We start from the raw sequence: 15383 nt of genomic DNA, 5'->3' as shown, positions 1-15383 counted from the left end.
ACAGTTTTATCAATTATTTAAATAAAGATAGGAGCATACCAGTCCACTGTGCTCATGGAAGATGATGGAGAATTTATTTTAAGTCCCAGATCTTGGTATGGGGTCAAATAATATGAACTCTCAATTTCTCACAATGTGAGAAATTAAGGGAGAGAGAAATTAAGGGAATAAAGAGAGAAATGGCCATTCCACTCTGATAGCAATGGAAAATTGTGATATCAATGAATTATTTGTTAATGTCCTGGTTTCAGCTGAGATAGAGTTAATTTTCTTCGAAAAATAAATGATTCACTTTTGCCTTTTAAAACTGAAAAAAAGGTCTTGGCATATAAAACATTTCTCATTTAGGATGCCATTCTTGCAAAGATAACGATGAGCTACTGTCCTGGTTTCAGCTGGGATAGAGTTAATTTTCTTCCTAGTAGCTGGTATAGTGCTGTGTTTTGGATTTAGGATGAGAATAATGTTGATAACACACTGATGCTTTAGTTGTTGCTAAGTAGTGCTTACACTGGTCAAGGACTTTTCAGCTTCCCATGCTCTGCCTGGTGCACAAGAAGCTGGGAGGGGGCACAGCCAGGACAGCTGACCCAGACTGGCCAAAGGGCTATTCCATACCATATGATGTCATGCTCAGTATATAAGCTGGGGGGAGGTGGCTGAGAGGCAGCAATCGCTGCTTGGGGACAGGCTGGGCATCGGTCAGTGAGTGGTGAGCAACTGCATTGTGCATCACTTGTTTTGTATATTCTATTTATTATTATTATTATTATTGTTGTTGCTGTTGTTGTTGTTGTTGTTGTTGTTATTATTTCCTCTTATGTCCTATTAAACTGTCTTTATCTCAATCCATGGGTTTTACTTTTTTTTCCAATTCTCTCCCCCATCCCACTGTGGGCGAGGGAGGGCGAGCAAGCGGCTGTGTGGTGCTTAGTTGCTGGCTAGGGTTAAACCACAACAGTCAAAATATCCAGTAAGAAGCCATCAGCAAGAGAAGTAAATGAAACTTCTCATAGACATAATAAATCACAGTATCAGATCCAACTTCATTATAAGAGCTAAGACTTACATGTCAGAAGATGGAAAATGTATCTATGTTAATTGGAGGCATTCTTTTTTCCCAGAACAATATTTCATGAGTAAGAGCTACTGCATTTTATGTTATTAAATCCAAAATCTCAAGATGCAAATTATGTACAGATATATATTTAAAGTACTATAAAGAAGAGGAATATAAGCATATTCATTATTGTACACTGCATGCTTATATGCAGATGTGCATGGGTTTATAGATGTATGCATATTATATATATTGTACATAAATACAAGCATTTATTTGAGACATGCAACAGGCATTTGTAGCATCTGATTTGTACATGTAATTCTGTAACTTTAAAAAATTATATTTCTTTTCCATTTTTGAATCCTTTTTTAGGGTGACGGGAATAAAAAAAAGAGAACAAAACTGCTCTCTAACCGAGCTCTTGTTGGTATGCCATCACAATTAAGGTAAGTGTTGATTGCATAATGAAAATAAGGAAAAAAAAGATTTGAAAATAATGAAAATAATAAAAGATCGAGCCATTCAGTACTGCTACATACACTAATAATAAAAACAACAGGAAAAGCAACAATATTTTTTATCTGCATGTATCAGTTGACTGAGGTTTTGGCTGTATAGTCAAGCTCTCTAAGGAAGAAAAGATATAGAAGTAATTAAAACACCAATAATAAAATGTGTACAGGATTCAACCCACTTTGAGGAAGCTTGCATCTTAGTTACTCATCTTCAAATTAGTAAGTAATTGAATGAAACCAGTGTTACATTACACAAAATTGATAATTAAAATGAATTGGAAAAAGCATGGCTTAGGGAACAAGGCAAAGGACTGATTGTTCTGTTCCATGCTTGGGAACATTGTCTTGAGAGTCTGGAAAAATTTTTTTAACCATTCTGAGTTTTTGCTTCCTTGTTTGTAAAACAGGGATTATGCACATCATGCTGCTTGAAAAGCGCTTAGACATCAAAGGGCTGAAAACATGCAATAGGTGCCAGGTTATTATTGTTGTTGTTGTATACAAGTTGAAGAAATAGATTCACAATCTTCCTTTTTAAGACAAAGTGAAAAGCCCCTGTAGTCTGATAAGATTCGAGTTTAATGTTGTAAGTTAAACCTGCAACAGCTGATACCATTTTTCTTGTTTACTGGGGTGAAACATTCAGGAATTTCTAGCAAATATACATTGCTTTAGGACACATGGGGACACTGGCAATGTATCAGGAGAAACAGAACCCTGGAAGCCTAAAATCAAGTCTTAACATGTAAAGAATGACTGGACTCTTAAGTATGTTGTTTGGAATGCACATTAGCAAATGAAAGGTATACCAGACGCTGCTGCTTCTTGATGTGCAGCCTTAGTTTCATCATAAATTTATTTCGGATAGAATTATCATAGTATCTCTAAAAACCCGGAAATGGCCTCATTCACTCAGGACTATCGCCAGCACTGCTTAGCTACTATTGCATCTGGTCTTATGCACACTTTGTATCCTTCCTTTCTTCATATATACTTGCCAGCTTACATGTTTATATGAAATATAGTTTTCAATATACAAAGAAGAGACCTGAACCCAACCTTTCTAATCTCTAGGAGCACATACTCTACAATAGGAAAACTTTCTCACAAGGTAAGCACCATACCAGTTAGCTTTGCTAAACTGAGTTGCACAATTCATCCTAGTTCATCCACAGCACTAGTTTATCCTCTTATGTCCTGAACTGCAGAACAAGACTGAAGGACAGAAAAGATTACCAAGATGGTCTTATATTACTTGCATGGGTGGGTTTGAGAACTAGTAATGCAGTGTTGGTTCAGAAGAGACATCTTTCAATAACAATCATTAGCTAGAGAATTAGAGAAGGAAATTTTTGACCTGTCAGAAGATTGTACCTTTGCCCACCATAGCAAATTATTTAAAAAATACTCTTTTGTAGGGTGTTGATGGAATGCCAGAGAATTAAACTCTGCCCTAGGTAAAAGCATATTCCCTTTTGACTGGAGATACTTTATCAAAGAGGAAAAAGATATATATAACTGCATAAGTAAAATAACTGAAAAATGTAATAATAATTACAGCTTAGAATTCTTAAAAATGGAAAAAGGCAAACCAAAGGGCACAAAAGAAATATAATATCTCATTAGTGTTTCCCTTCTATATTCATTTACATTTGTACTGCGTTTGCATAGCAAGGGGGGGGGGCTACAGGGGTAGCTTCTGTGAGAAGCTACTAGAAGCTTCCCCTGTGTCTGATGGAGCCAATGCCAGCCAGCTCCAAGATGGACCTGCTGCTGACCACTGCTGAGCCAATCAGTGATGGTGGTAGCACCTCTGTGATAACATATTTAAGAAGGGGAAAAAAAGCTGCTACACAATGGCAGCCAGAAGAGATGAGTGAGAATACGTGAGAGAAACATCTGTACAGGCACCAAGGTCAGTGAAGAAGGAGGGGGAGGAGGTGCTCCAGGCACCAGAGCAGGGATTCCCCTGCAGCCCCTGGTGAAGACCATGGTGAAGCAGGCTGTCCACCTGCAGCCCATGGAGGTTAACGGTGGGGCAGATATCCACCTGCAGCCCATGGAGGACCCCATGCCAGAGCAGGTGGATGTAGCCCGAAGGAGGCTGTGACCCTGTGGAGAGAGGAGCCCACACTGGAGCAGGTCTTCTGGAAGGACTTGTGACCCCGTGGGGGTCCCATGCCAGAGCAGTCCATTCCTGAAGAACTGTAACCTGTGGGAGGGACCCCATGCTGGAGCAGGGGAAGAGCGTGAGGAGGAAGGAGCAGCAGAGACAACGTGTAATTAATTGACCGCAACCCCCCTTCCCCGTCCCCCTGTGCTGCTTGGGGGGAAGAGGTAGAGAAATAGGGAGTGAAGTTGAGCCCAGGAAGAAGGGAGGGGTGGGGGGAAGGTGTTTTAAGATTTGGTTTTATTTTCTCATTACCCCACTCTGATTTGATTGGCAATAAATTAAATTAATTTCCCCAAGTCAAGTCTGTTTTCCCTGTGACAGTAATTGCTGAGCCTTTCATCATATTTTTCTCTCCCCTGTCCAGCTGAGGAGGGGAGTGATAGAATGGCTTGGTGGGCACCTGGCATCCAGCCAGGGTCAACCCACCACAACGTTTAGCTGCCTGGATCAAACTACCTGATTTATGAATAAACATGGTTTATGCTCAATGATTAGTGTAAATAAAGTTACTACATGCTCTACAAAGGCTTTACCCTGACTCAGGCATGCAAAACTCCTCATAGGTAGCATGGCAGTGAGGGCCTTATGTGAGGATAGTCTTCCATGATGCCTTGCGTGAGGATACTCAGCCACAGTACCCTTTGAAACTGTCAGGTGCTGCTGCCTGAGCTGTACCGGGAGCAGCAAGTGAGGCATGTCTCAGAGAGAGGCCTTACAGTGCCTCACTCCCTAACATAGCAGAAGCCAGGTTCTTGATATATGCTGGGGTTAAAATGTGTCCCTCTGGCTTTATTCTTGCCAAATTTTCATTTGATTTGGTCAGTTATGCAATTTTACATTAATAAGTTCAGTACTAACTGATCATTACAGGTCTGTAGCAAACACTACACATCAAGGTTATCCCACTAGATCTCCAGCCGACCCGGGCTTTATACCCCCAGCAGTAGGTGTGTCATGTTATAAGGGGCGGAGACAAGGGAGGGTCGACCCTTAACTCTTTCCGTACAGCACGTGATCTTCCGGTCGCCAGCCCTTATCTTTACTACACAGGTCCACGTAGACTCAGTTGCAGAAATAAAGCTTTATCACAATAGATCTAGTACCTGTGTAAAGCTCTAGTTGGTAGAGATTTAAAAAAAAAAAGGGGGGATCATTTTTAGGAGTAGGAGAATAATTTTTTCTGACAACCATTATATTCTAGGAAAACAGCGTGAGCTCATGCTATCAGCTATGACTGTGGGCTGTGGTTACATCTAGCATTAAGGCTGGAATACAAGGTACCTGCTACTGTTGGACTAATACTGGATAACAGTGAGTAGCCTAAAATTAAATACTAGCCCACTGGAAGACTTTGGACTTGAGCTGAGCTAAGGCTATCTAGTGTGTCAGGCTGTTTTTCTCTTTTTTTAAATAAGACATAAAAAATCCCCCCAGATATTCAAACATGTCTATATATATTTATAACTATAAAAATATAGTTTGTATTATAAAAACATAGTCTTGTTGTCAGATCTAACTTGACATACTGCAATAATTACAGCAGTAATTACACTGTTAGAGGAAAAATCTATCAATGTTTCCATCAAACCTTCTGTTTTTCAAGGGTTCATAGCTCATTAGCAACTATTTGCTCCAAACAAAATTGGACTACGATGTCTTAGCTAAATAGTTGCTTAAAAAATAAACATCGGTGTCTTATACTCAAGTCAGTACAGAGTTAAGCAGTAGCTGTGTTTTCCAAGTGCAATATGTCAGGTTTTTTGGCTAAAAAACATGGTGAAGACTAATATTTTTCTTCTTTTGTTAATGAATCAGTGGCTGCTAGGAAAAGTAAGAGAGAACTGTATTCCATTTACAAAGATTTCATAATTACAGCTGGTCCTGGACAAAGTTACTGTTAAGTGTTGGGCTTGCTACTTTGAGAATAACAATCAAATAATATTTTGTAGGTTATATCCTCATTCATTACTGGTCAGAAGAATGGGATAGTTCTGCTGAGTATCAGTCAAACACAAAAGTGGGAGATTAAGGAGAGACATCTGGGAGACACTTAGGAATACCACCATTTCAAGACGACTATATATATATTTCAAGAATACAAAATATACGACCATTTCAAGAAGACAAAACTTACATATACAATCTGAAAATTTACACATACACTTAAATTTTAAGTATGTTATCAAATCTTATATATTAAACCACTTTTTTTTTCAACTTTATCTTGTGTAGAACAAAAATCTACCATTAACAGCAAAGCTGTATTCTCTAATCACACATATTCTAAGATGAATATGTTTCAGTAATGTTTTTGTCTTTTGGAAACAGTGAAGCAATCAACTATTACTGTCAGAAAGTCTTCCCAAAAGCAAATCTGAGGTAGGGTATTTACGTCTGTGTAACAGCACAGTTCTCTACAAAACAGGAGAGCAGATTTCCTCATGTTCTTCACTGGAAACTTGGCATCCACATATATTGGACCATGACCTAAACAAGTCAGACATGGATAAGACTTGTTTGGTAGAATGACATCATACATACTTTTAAGTCCTTCAGAAAAATGTGAGGAAGTAAAATTAAATCTAAATCATTCATTATGCTACCAAACCTTTCTTGAAGAGGAACTACACCTCCAGGTGTCTGGGCATTTGTGTTTCAAAAAATCCACTTAAATTTGTATAAAATTCTCTAATCTTGTTTATCTCCTATTTGGTTTTGAGGTATGGAAAACTCCAAAGACTGAATCTAGCTGGTACAGGGAGAAGAAAGAAAAAAACCAAGCATTTTATATGAACACTCATAAGTACAAAATTTGCTTGATTTTTAACACAAAATTGTCAAACTCAAAACTGTAATTAAAAGAAAAAAGTTATGTGTTTAAAAATGCGGCAACTTACTGGAGAGCATTCTATGGGCACAAATGAAGGTTAAATTGAGAGTACATTACTTGCCATGAATTATTCACTGAGAGCTAAACAAGGCACACTAAGAAAGGAGTTTTCTCACTAGCCTTGAGCTGTTGGAAGGTTTGGTTGCAGATTTAAACTGGTCAGCTATGCACCCACTATAGACAACTCTGGTAAGTACTTGCTGGGGCAGTCTATTTCCATGATTCAGACATCTATTTTAAGACAGAGTGAACTGATCCTCACAGCTGTCTATCTATCTTTCTGTGGACTATGGCTGCCTGCCTATTTTACATTAGAAATCTAGATTTTGGGTGACTGAAAATGTACTTGATGAATTCTATGGTACAAGTCCAAAAACTATTAGCTTCTCGAACATGAGTGTTTTTTTTCCCTCTTCACTCTCTTACTTGTAGCAGTTGAACTAAATGTAGATAGGATTAAAAATTTTGCTTTTTACAGAAATGTAAATTTCAAAATATTTTCATATTTGGCCTCACATCTTATCATATTTGGATCACATGAGAGATGGACAATGTCAAGACATCACCTCCCCAGTCCATAACCAATGTAGTAACTATCATGGTTCAAAAAACCTATGTCTCTGACCTTTCACCCTTTCTCCCCAGAGGGGGGAAAAAGTAAAGCGATGAAAAGGAATATATATATAGTATGTCAGCTATGTCTACCACTTAAAACTTATGTAAGACTGACTTTTCCTGAATACCCAGACATCTGGAAGGGGAGATACAGTGTGATCTCATATTCACTGATTCTAATTTTCTCCCCAATTTAGGGCTAATTTATTAGTTCTATCTGAACTTTCATTTTTCCCTGTTTGAATTTTCCCTCATTTAGACAACGTACCAGGCATAAGAAGAGCATGTTGCAGAATAAATCTCAAAACCAACAACTACACTGACTGTTAAATACGACCAGAGATGATTATAGCCAGAAACTTTGTGGTGTTGTGGATGTATAAATTGCATAAATGTGATGCAAGCATTTCAGCATTGCCAATGCAGTGTCACATTTGACATGGACAATGTGCATCTTTCCTCTTTACCCTTCTATGAGTAAAACAGATACTTTATGTGTTATCATATTTCTGAAAATATGTCATAGCTCAGCATATTATATAGGTTTCCATAGAGGCATATTTATATGTAGGACAGCAATTCTGAAACTAGCAAAGCTTTACTTGATACTTAGCTAGTGTTTTCCTTTCACATATTCTAATGTAGCCTTCTACTACAGCAAATCAATCTTTTCTCTTTTCTTGATGCTCTCCTTCAGTAGTTGATTATCAAAGTGTTGTAGAAGTCATTTTTTTAGCTCAAATAAGGATCCAAAGACCTGTTGAAGCCTTGGACTGCAAGCTGTGAACTTTCACCTAGATACGCTGACCTTATGCTGAACTCTTACCTAGCTACATGAAGGAAGGCCCTGAAACCGGTGCAAACCCAGGAAGATAAGGTAGTCGAAACCATCGGCAGAAGCTGCAACTATTCAAGATAAGAAAAGGAATGTCCTGCCTGGAGACTGGGAAAGGAGCCAATAAGGAACAAGAAGACCCCAGACCCAAATATTGCTATTGGACCGAACCATCGCATTGAGGGGAGGGGAACTTAGACTGTAAGGGTATAATTGCCCTTTGTTCGGGGTCCCTCTCCAGAGGCACCCAGCTCGAGCTGCTCTTCACCGCTGTACCACTCAATAAATTCGCCTGGTGTATGTCACGTCGGAGACTCTGCTTTGGGGAAACCTAGGGTCGAGCCTGAGGGGAGAGAAAGCACCCGAGGGTGAGTGTGTGTGTGAGCAAGGAGTCGAAAAGGGGCGCCCCTCAGCTCAACGGAGCTGCCTGCTGCGAAGGGACTCTGGTCCAGTTAAAGTCTCAGGTGGTGCGTGTGTGACTCCCTGAATGGTGTGTGAATGCTCGGGCAGCTGCTGCTCCCTTAACAGTTTGGTGACCCAGGTGGGACCCTAGGCCAGCACCCTCGGATCCTCCTGCCTCCAAACATCCAACTGCTGGCAGCAGGTGAATTCACCTGGGACCTTTGGAAAGGGAGGCTCCCAAAGGTGAGTGTTAAAATTCCCTGAGCGGACTCGAGACTAGTGATTTAGGGGGTGCGTGGCCTGATCAGCATAAATCGCACAAGAAAAGGAAAAGAAAAAGGGGGGGGAAAAAAAGAGGAAAGAAGGAAAAAAAAAGGTGGTGAGTGGCTTGATCAGCGTAAATCGCACAAAGGTGGTGCGTGGCCTGATCAGCATAAACCGCACATTCATGAGAAAAAGAAATGGGAAAAGCACCCGACATAGAAAAGGGGACACCCTTGGCCAAATTTTTAAAGAATTGGGAGAAAATTTATGGTACAGCAGAATTATCTAAAAAGCGCGCAATCAAATTATGCCAAATTAGACCTTGTATCCTGTCTTCTTCCCCCCAGCTCCCATCTCTCACTTGCAAATTCCTTGCTAAAGAGTCTTCTTCCCCTCTCAGGCCCTGTCTCTCACTTGCAAATTCCTTACTAAAGCCGCAGCCAGTAAACTTGCCTCCTGTTCTTTTGCCTCTTTTTTTTTTCCTCTTAACTTTTTTTCTCTTTTTTTTAATCTTTTCCCCCCCCTTTTTTTTTTCTCTCTTTAATATGCTCAGCTTTTTGCCTTTCCTCGCACCCATCATATACAAACACAGCAATACTCAAAATCTTTTACAAATTCTCTCCCTGCCACCCGGGCATGTGTTCTTTAAAGTAATCCCGTATATCAGGCACCGCCTGGCCCACAAAGACGCTAATCGTGAGCACATCATTAAAATTCTGTGGCGTCATTCCTCCGTATTTTAGCAGAGCTTGCCGGAGTTGTCCCCAAAAATCACTAGGATGCTCATCAGGTCTCCTGCATGATTACAGTCCCAGTTTGGATCATTTGCTGTCCAGGGGTTTCTGTTTCCTCCTGCCTGTTGAGCCAATTCAGCATCCTTATTCATTATTTTCTCTCTTTCATCAGGGTGAAAGAGTTCCCTTAACAGTATTCAAGTGTCACTTCAATTCGGATTATACCCTGCACATATATTCGAAAGTAGCTGGGCACACCTCTCAGCATCTTCCCTTAGGCGGGGCATCTTACTTCCCCACACCACTACATCACTATGTTTCCAAGGCTGGTGCCTATAAAAGGTTAACACTGGCCCAGTCTCTGCCAGGCCCCAGGTTACACAGCAGCAGGATTAGGAACATGAGTCATAGTCATAGGAAAGAGTCCAGCAGTGGGAGGGTAAACAGGAGGAGAATCAGAAGAAGATAGAGACGACAGATAAAGTGGGATTGAACTACTCACAGGAATTTTTTGTGGGGTAGCTTCTGCTACTGCTACAATTACCCGCTTTTTCTTTTTCAAGTTTTCTCTCCCCAGGTCATGCATGCCATACATACCAGTAATCCAGCTGATATGGGTACCTATCCTCCAGTCATGTCTCGAATACATTAGTTTGTTCCCCAGGTTGGTCATGACTGCAGGGGAGCTCCCTCCTGCATAAGACCAGGAAAAAAGGAAAGGAGAACGGGAAGGAATGCTGGAAAGGAGTGTTATTATTGTGGGAACTTAGGGCATATAGAGTGGGAATGCCCACTCTGGCCGTGGGAAAGGACAAAAGAAGGAAACTGTCACCGGGAAGAATTGCCTCAGGAAGATTCGCAATCACAGTGACTGGAAGAAAGAGACCCTATGGATCTTGAAGCAGAAAGATTAGAAATTTTTAATATGTGGGTAACCCAATTGGATCAGCAGAGACATATTATAGGTAAAGTTGAAGGTCGTGAAGTTGAATTCTTGGTGGATATGGGAGCCACGTTATCCCTTTTGAATTTTACCCCGAGACGGTCTCAGACCACAGACAGAATTTTAATACATGGAGTCGCAGGACAAAGAGAGCAGAATTTGAGTAAACCCCTATTAGTAACCATAGGAAACAAGAGTATATGGGGGTGATTTGTATTGGTGGGGGACTCCCCAGCGTGCCTGTTAGGGAGAGATGTCTTGCAGACTCTAGATGTAGAATTACACTTGTCACCTGAAGGAACAGATTTAATAATCATGGGAATGACTGTAGTCACTGGAAGCCCAAATAATGAGCTAAAAATACCGGAAGTATTGAAATGGTACCAACAAAGCTGTGGAGTAAAACTAGCACGGATGTAGGATTACTAGTTTCAGCTCAACCCGTAAACAAAAAACAAAAAAACCAAACCAAACCAAAACAAAAAAAAACGAAGGGAGGAGACCCCCCTCCGGCTGTGAAACAGTATCCGATTCCTCAAGAAGCTGAGAAGAGCATTCAAAAGCAAATAGACCGGTATTTAGCCCAAGGGATTCTAAAAGCGTGTGTGTCACCGTATAATACTCCTATACTCCCCATAAAAAAAGGAATAGATTAGGTGAAGATGGGGACCTGGAATATCATTTTGTACAAGATGTACGGGTAATTAATCAGTACGTAGTGACTCCTCATCCAGTAGTGCCCCATCCCTCTACCATACTTTTGCAAATACCGCATTGGGCAAGAGATTTTACTGTGATTGATCTAACCACTGCCTCCTTTACCATCCCTTTAGGTGAGGACAGCCAACTTTTGTTTGCCTTTAGGTGGAAAGGACAACAATTAACCTGGACTCCTCTCCCACAAGGGTTTGGAGGGTCTCCTACAATTTTTTTCACGAATACTGAGAAATGATTTGAGAGACATAAAATTACCTGGTGAATCGGCTCTTGTACAATATGTAGACGATTTGCTAATAGCGAGTACAGATGAGGATGCCTGTATAAAAGACACTATACATCTATGTACTGCCTTAGCAGAGAAAGGCCATCGTGCATCTCCGTCCAAACTTCAGCTGTGTCAGAAGGAAGTTAAATATTTAGGGTTTATCCTAAGGGAAGGGTAGCGAGTAATAGACCCAGAAAAGAATAGAAGCTGTAATAAAGCTTCCGTGTCCGGTCACAAAGAAACAGTTGCGAGGGTTCCTTGGAGCTGTGGGATTTTGTTGGGAGAATTAACAAGATCACTGGCAAAAGCAACAAGTAATGAGTAGGTAGAACCTATTGCATGGGGTCCAGAAAAGGAGCAAGCGTTTAAAACAATGAAAGGAGATTTGGCATCAGCTCCTGCTCTTGGACTCCCAGACTATACAAAACCCTTTAATTTGTATGTACATGAGCAAAATGGGATAGCCAATGGAGTTATAATGCAGAAATTGGGTCTGCATCACAGGCCAGTTGCCTATTATTCAACTCAGCTTGATCCAGTGGCAGCAGGAGCACCAACTTGTATTAAATCAGCAGCGGCAGCAGCGGCTATATTGGAGAAAAGTCACCCACTTATCTTAGGACATTCAGTGACAATTTATGTCCCACATGAAGCAGAAATACTACTGAAGCAATATGTGACTGAAAGGGTTAAAGCCAAGATAGACAAAGCCACTGCATCAAAATGCCTCCTGAAAGAATTAAAGCCTAGGGGCAAGGAGGATATTGTAAATATCTTAGTCACTTAACAAAAGAAAGGCCTTTGTGATTTAGAGAGTAGTTAGAATGGTTGTAAGATAAGGGGGCTCCGGGATAATCCCATCTCAGACAACTGGGCCTTGGGAGAACAAATGCACCAAAGATAAGAAAGTTGCAAGGGGATGACAACAACAGCCTTGAAGGACGTGATCCCTGAACTGAAGCAAAGGTCAGTCACTGAAGAAGACTACGAGCCTTCATCTGAAGACCCCCAAAGACCACCCAAAGACCACCAAGGAAGACGACTGGGCATGTGGATCGGAGATTTGCATATATTAATGAGTCCCAGGAAATCTCATGTTTATGTAAATTAATTCTCGGAAATCCTGTGAATATGTAGGACTTCATAGTATATAATCTCTGAAAGTCTACCAAATTGGTGGAGCACTCATGGTGGAGAATCCCCAGCGCTGCCCAGCGCTGCAATAAAATGCCTGCTTAATAACACTCTGTTGTTATTGAGTTTTATTACATCGGTTTCCTTACCCAGCCGCACCTGGCTTCCCACCTCGGTGAGGAAAGTTAGAAAGCAAGGGGGTTCGAAGAACTCCGATCTTTGTATCAGACCTAAGCATTGTCACTACAACAGACACATAGGTATGAACTAATTCTCCTAGTGGCAGATAATGTTATTCTGAGGAGATGCAATAGCCTGAATCCCGAGACGTTGTTACTATTGCCTGATGAAGGGGAAGAACATCATCAGTGTGAATGGGCAATGCTTACTTCTAGCAAACCACTAACAGATTTAACTGATGTTCCTTTGCAGAATCGAGATTTGGCGTTGTTTGTAGATGGCTCATCCTACTATTCGCATGGACAATGAGGGACTGGGTACGCCATGGTCAGCCAAGGACAAGTGATAGAAGCTGAACCACTCCCAACAAGGCTGAGCACACAAGGAGTGGAACTGGCAGCTTTGATGCGCACAGCCCATCTACGAAAGAGAAAACAAGTCAATATCTACATGGACTCTCGGTATGCCTTCGGGGTGTGCCATGCGATAGGAATGCTATGGAAAGAATGAGGATATCTCACATCATCGGGGAAAAGGGTATCCAATGGAGAGGAAATAAGCAATTTGCTGGAATCAGTCCAACTACCCAAAGAAATTGCTGTGATACATTGCCCAGCCCATACCAAGGACACTACAGAAATTAGTAAAGGAAACGCCATAGCTGATGCAGCTGCGAAGGCTGCAGCCCAGCAACCTCTGAGAGAGTGTATGGTTGCAATCTCAATGGAAAATCAGAATGAATGATCTAATTTAAGAGACCCCAAAACAATGGGAGAAGTGGGAAGCAAAACAAGATAACAGTGGAACATGGATGATTGGAGGAAAACCAGTTTGCCAAGAAATATTTAATTACCGTGGCCAGGTGGTTTCACGACAAAGCTCATGGAGGAGCAGAGGCAGTGGCTAACCAGGTGCAAAAAATATGGACAGCACCAGGAATTTATGCCGCCACAAAAAGGATCACCAGTAGCTGCGCAACCTGCCAAAAGTTTTCAAGTATCAAGACGAGCTCAGAGTTAGGGGGACGACCATGGGCCTACTTCCCTTCTCAGGGAATGGATCACACAGATATGCTATCCAACAGTGGATACAAACATTTAGTAGTTATAGTAGACCAATTGTCAGGTTGGGTAGAAGCTTTCTCCACGAGAAAAGCGGACACAGGGGGAGTAGTAAAAGCATTATTAAAGGGAATTATACCCAGATATGGAATTCCCAAATCAATTGAATCAGACAGGGGGACAGGTAGAAAGAATGAACAGAACCTTAAAAGAAAAGATAGCAAAAATATCCACAAACACTGGTTTGAAGTGGCCGGACGCATTGCACTTAGCTCTATGGGATGTGCGAAATGCCTTGCGACAACCCATAGGACTAACGCCAGCAGAAATTCTCTTTGGGAGACATTTGGCCATACCAGGGACTTATATCCCAGCTAAGACCAGCCTGCTGGATGGAGATGAATGATTGACCCAGTATGTTATAAGTATGCAGAAACAGTTTGCAGACCATAAAAAAGTATGCTCAAACGGTACCAGTCGGCACCACCTGAAGTACAGGTACATGGTATACAGCCTGGGGATAAAGTTCTAATAAAGATATTTTCTTGAAAGTCTAAGCTAGAACCGAAGTGGGAAGGGCCATATACTGTTTTACTATGTTCTTACTTTGCTGTTAAAGTTTCAGGAAAAGAAAATTGGATACACCACTCACATGTCGAACGAGTGAGGGATAGCCAACCAGCTGACAAAGTGGACACCCCTTAGGACCCTCTCTATTAGCATTAGGGACTAATCAATGGCCTTTGTCTGACATATTAAGCAGGATTGCTTAATAAAAAAACAAAGGGAGGACTGTTGTAGAAGTCACTTTCTAGCTCAAATAAGGATCCAAAGACCTGTTGAAGCCTTGGACTGCAAGCTGTGAACTTTCACCTAGATACGCTGACCTTATGCTGAACTCTTACCTAGCTACATGAAGGAAGGCCCTGAAACCGGTGCAAACCCAGGAAGATAAGGTAGTCGAAACCATCGGCAGAAGCTGCAACTATTCAAGATAAGAAAAGGAACGTCCTGCCTGGAGACTGGGAAAGGAGCCAATAAGGAACAAGAAGACCCCAGACCCAAATATTACTATTGGACCGAACCGTCGCATGAGGGGAGGGGAACTTAGACTGTAAGGGTATAATTGCCCTTTGTTCGGGGTCCCTCTCCAGAGGCACCCAGCTCGAGCTGCTCTTCACCGCTGTACCACTCAATAAATTCGCCTGGTGTATGTCACGTCGGAGACTCTGCTTTGGGGAAACCTAGGGTCGAGCCTGAGGGGAGAGAAAGCACCCGAGGGTGAGTGTGTGTGAGCAAGGAGTCGAAAAGGGGCGCCCGTCAGCTCAACGGAGCTGCCTGCTGCGAAGGGACTCTGGTCCAGTTAAAGTCTCAGGTGGTGCGAGTGCGACTCCCCAAATGGTGTGTGAATGCTTGGGCGGCTGCTGCTCCCTTAACAAAAGCTATCTCTGTTATTAACCATTGAATCCAAACCAGATAACTTCCTTCTAGACATTTGCTGTTGTATTAAATGCAGAAGACAGAATCTTTATTTAAAAAAAAAAGAGGAAAGGCATCAACTCTTTCTCGGCTTAATATTTTTTTTAAAT

At 41.5% G+C, this 15383-nt stretch overlaps 1 protein-coding gene and 1 pseudogene across 1 annotated transcript in view; one reads left to right on the top strand and one right to left on the bottom strand.

The window, feature by feature from the left end:
- The window catches only part of LOC104011386 (3',5'-cyclic-AMP phosphodiesterase 4D), a 407679-nt gene that overhangs the window by 203657 nt on the left and 188639 nt on the right, over nt 1–15383 (bottom strand). The gene's annotated exons all lie outside the window — the stretch shown is intronic.
- Nucleotides 12339–14735, top strand: LOC148055200 (protein NYNRIN-like; annotated as a pseudogene).

This window comes from Nipponia nippon, unplaced genomic scaffold (assembly GCF_047370975.1).
Source record: "Nipponia nippon isolate SJK-2023a ecotype South Korea unplaced genomic scaffold, ASM4737097v1 scaffold_26, whole genome shotgun sequence".
Lineage (NCBI taxonomy): Eukaryota > Metazoa > Chordata > Aves > Pelecaniformes > Threskiornithidae > Nipponia > Nipponia nippon.
Note: the sequence above shows the minus strand (reverse complement) of the source record. Positions and strands in the feature narration are given on the sequence as shown.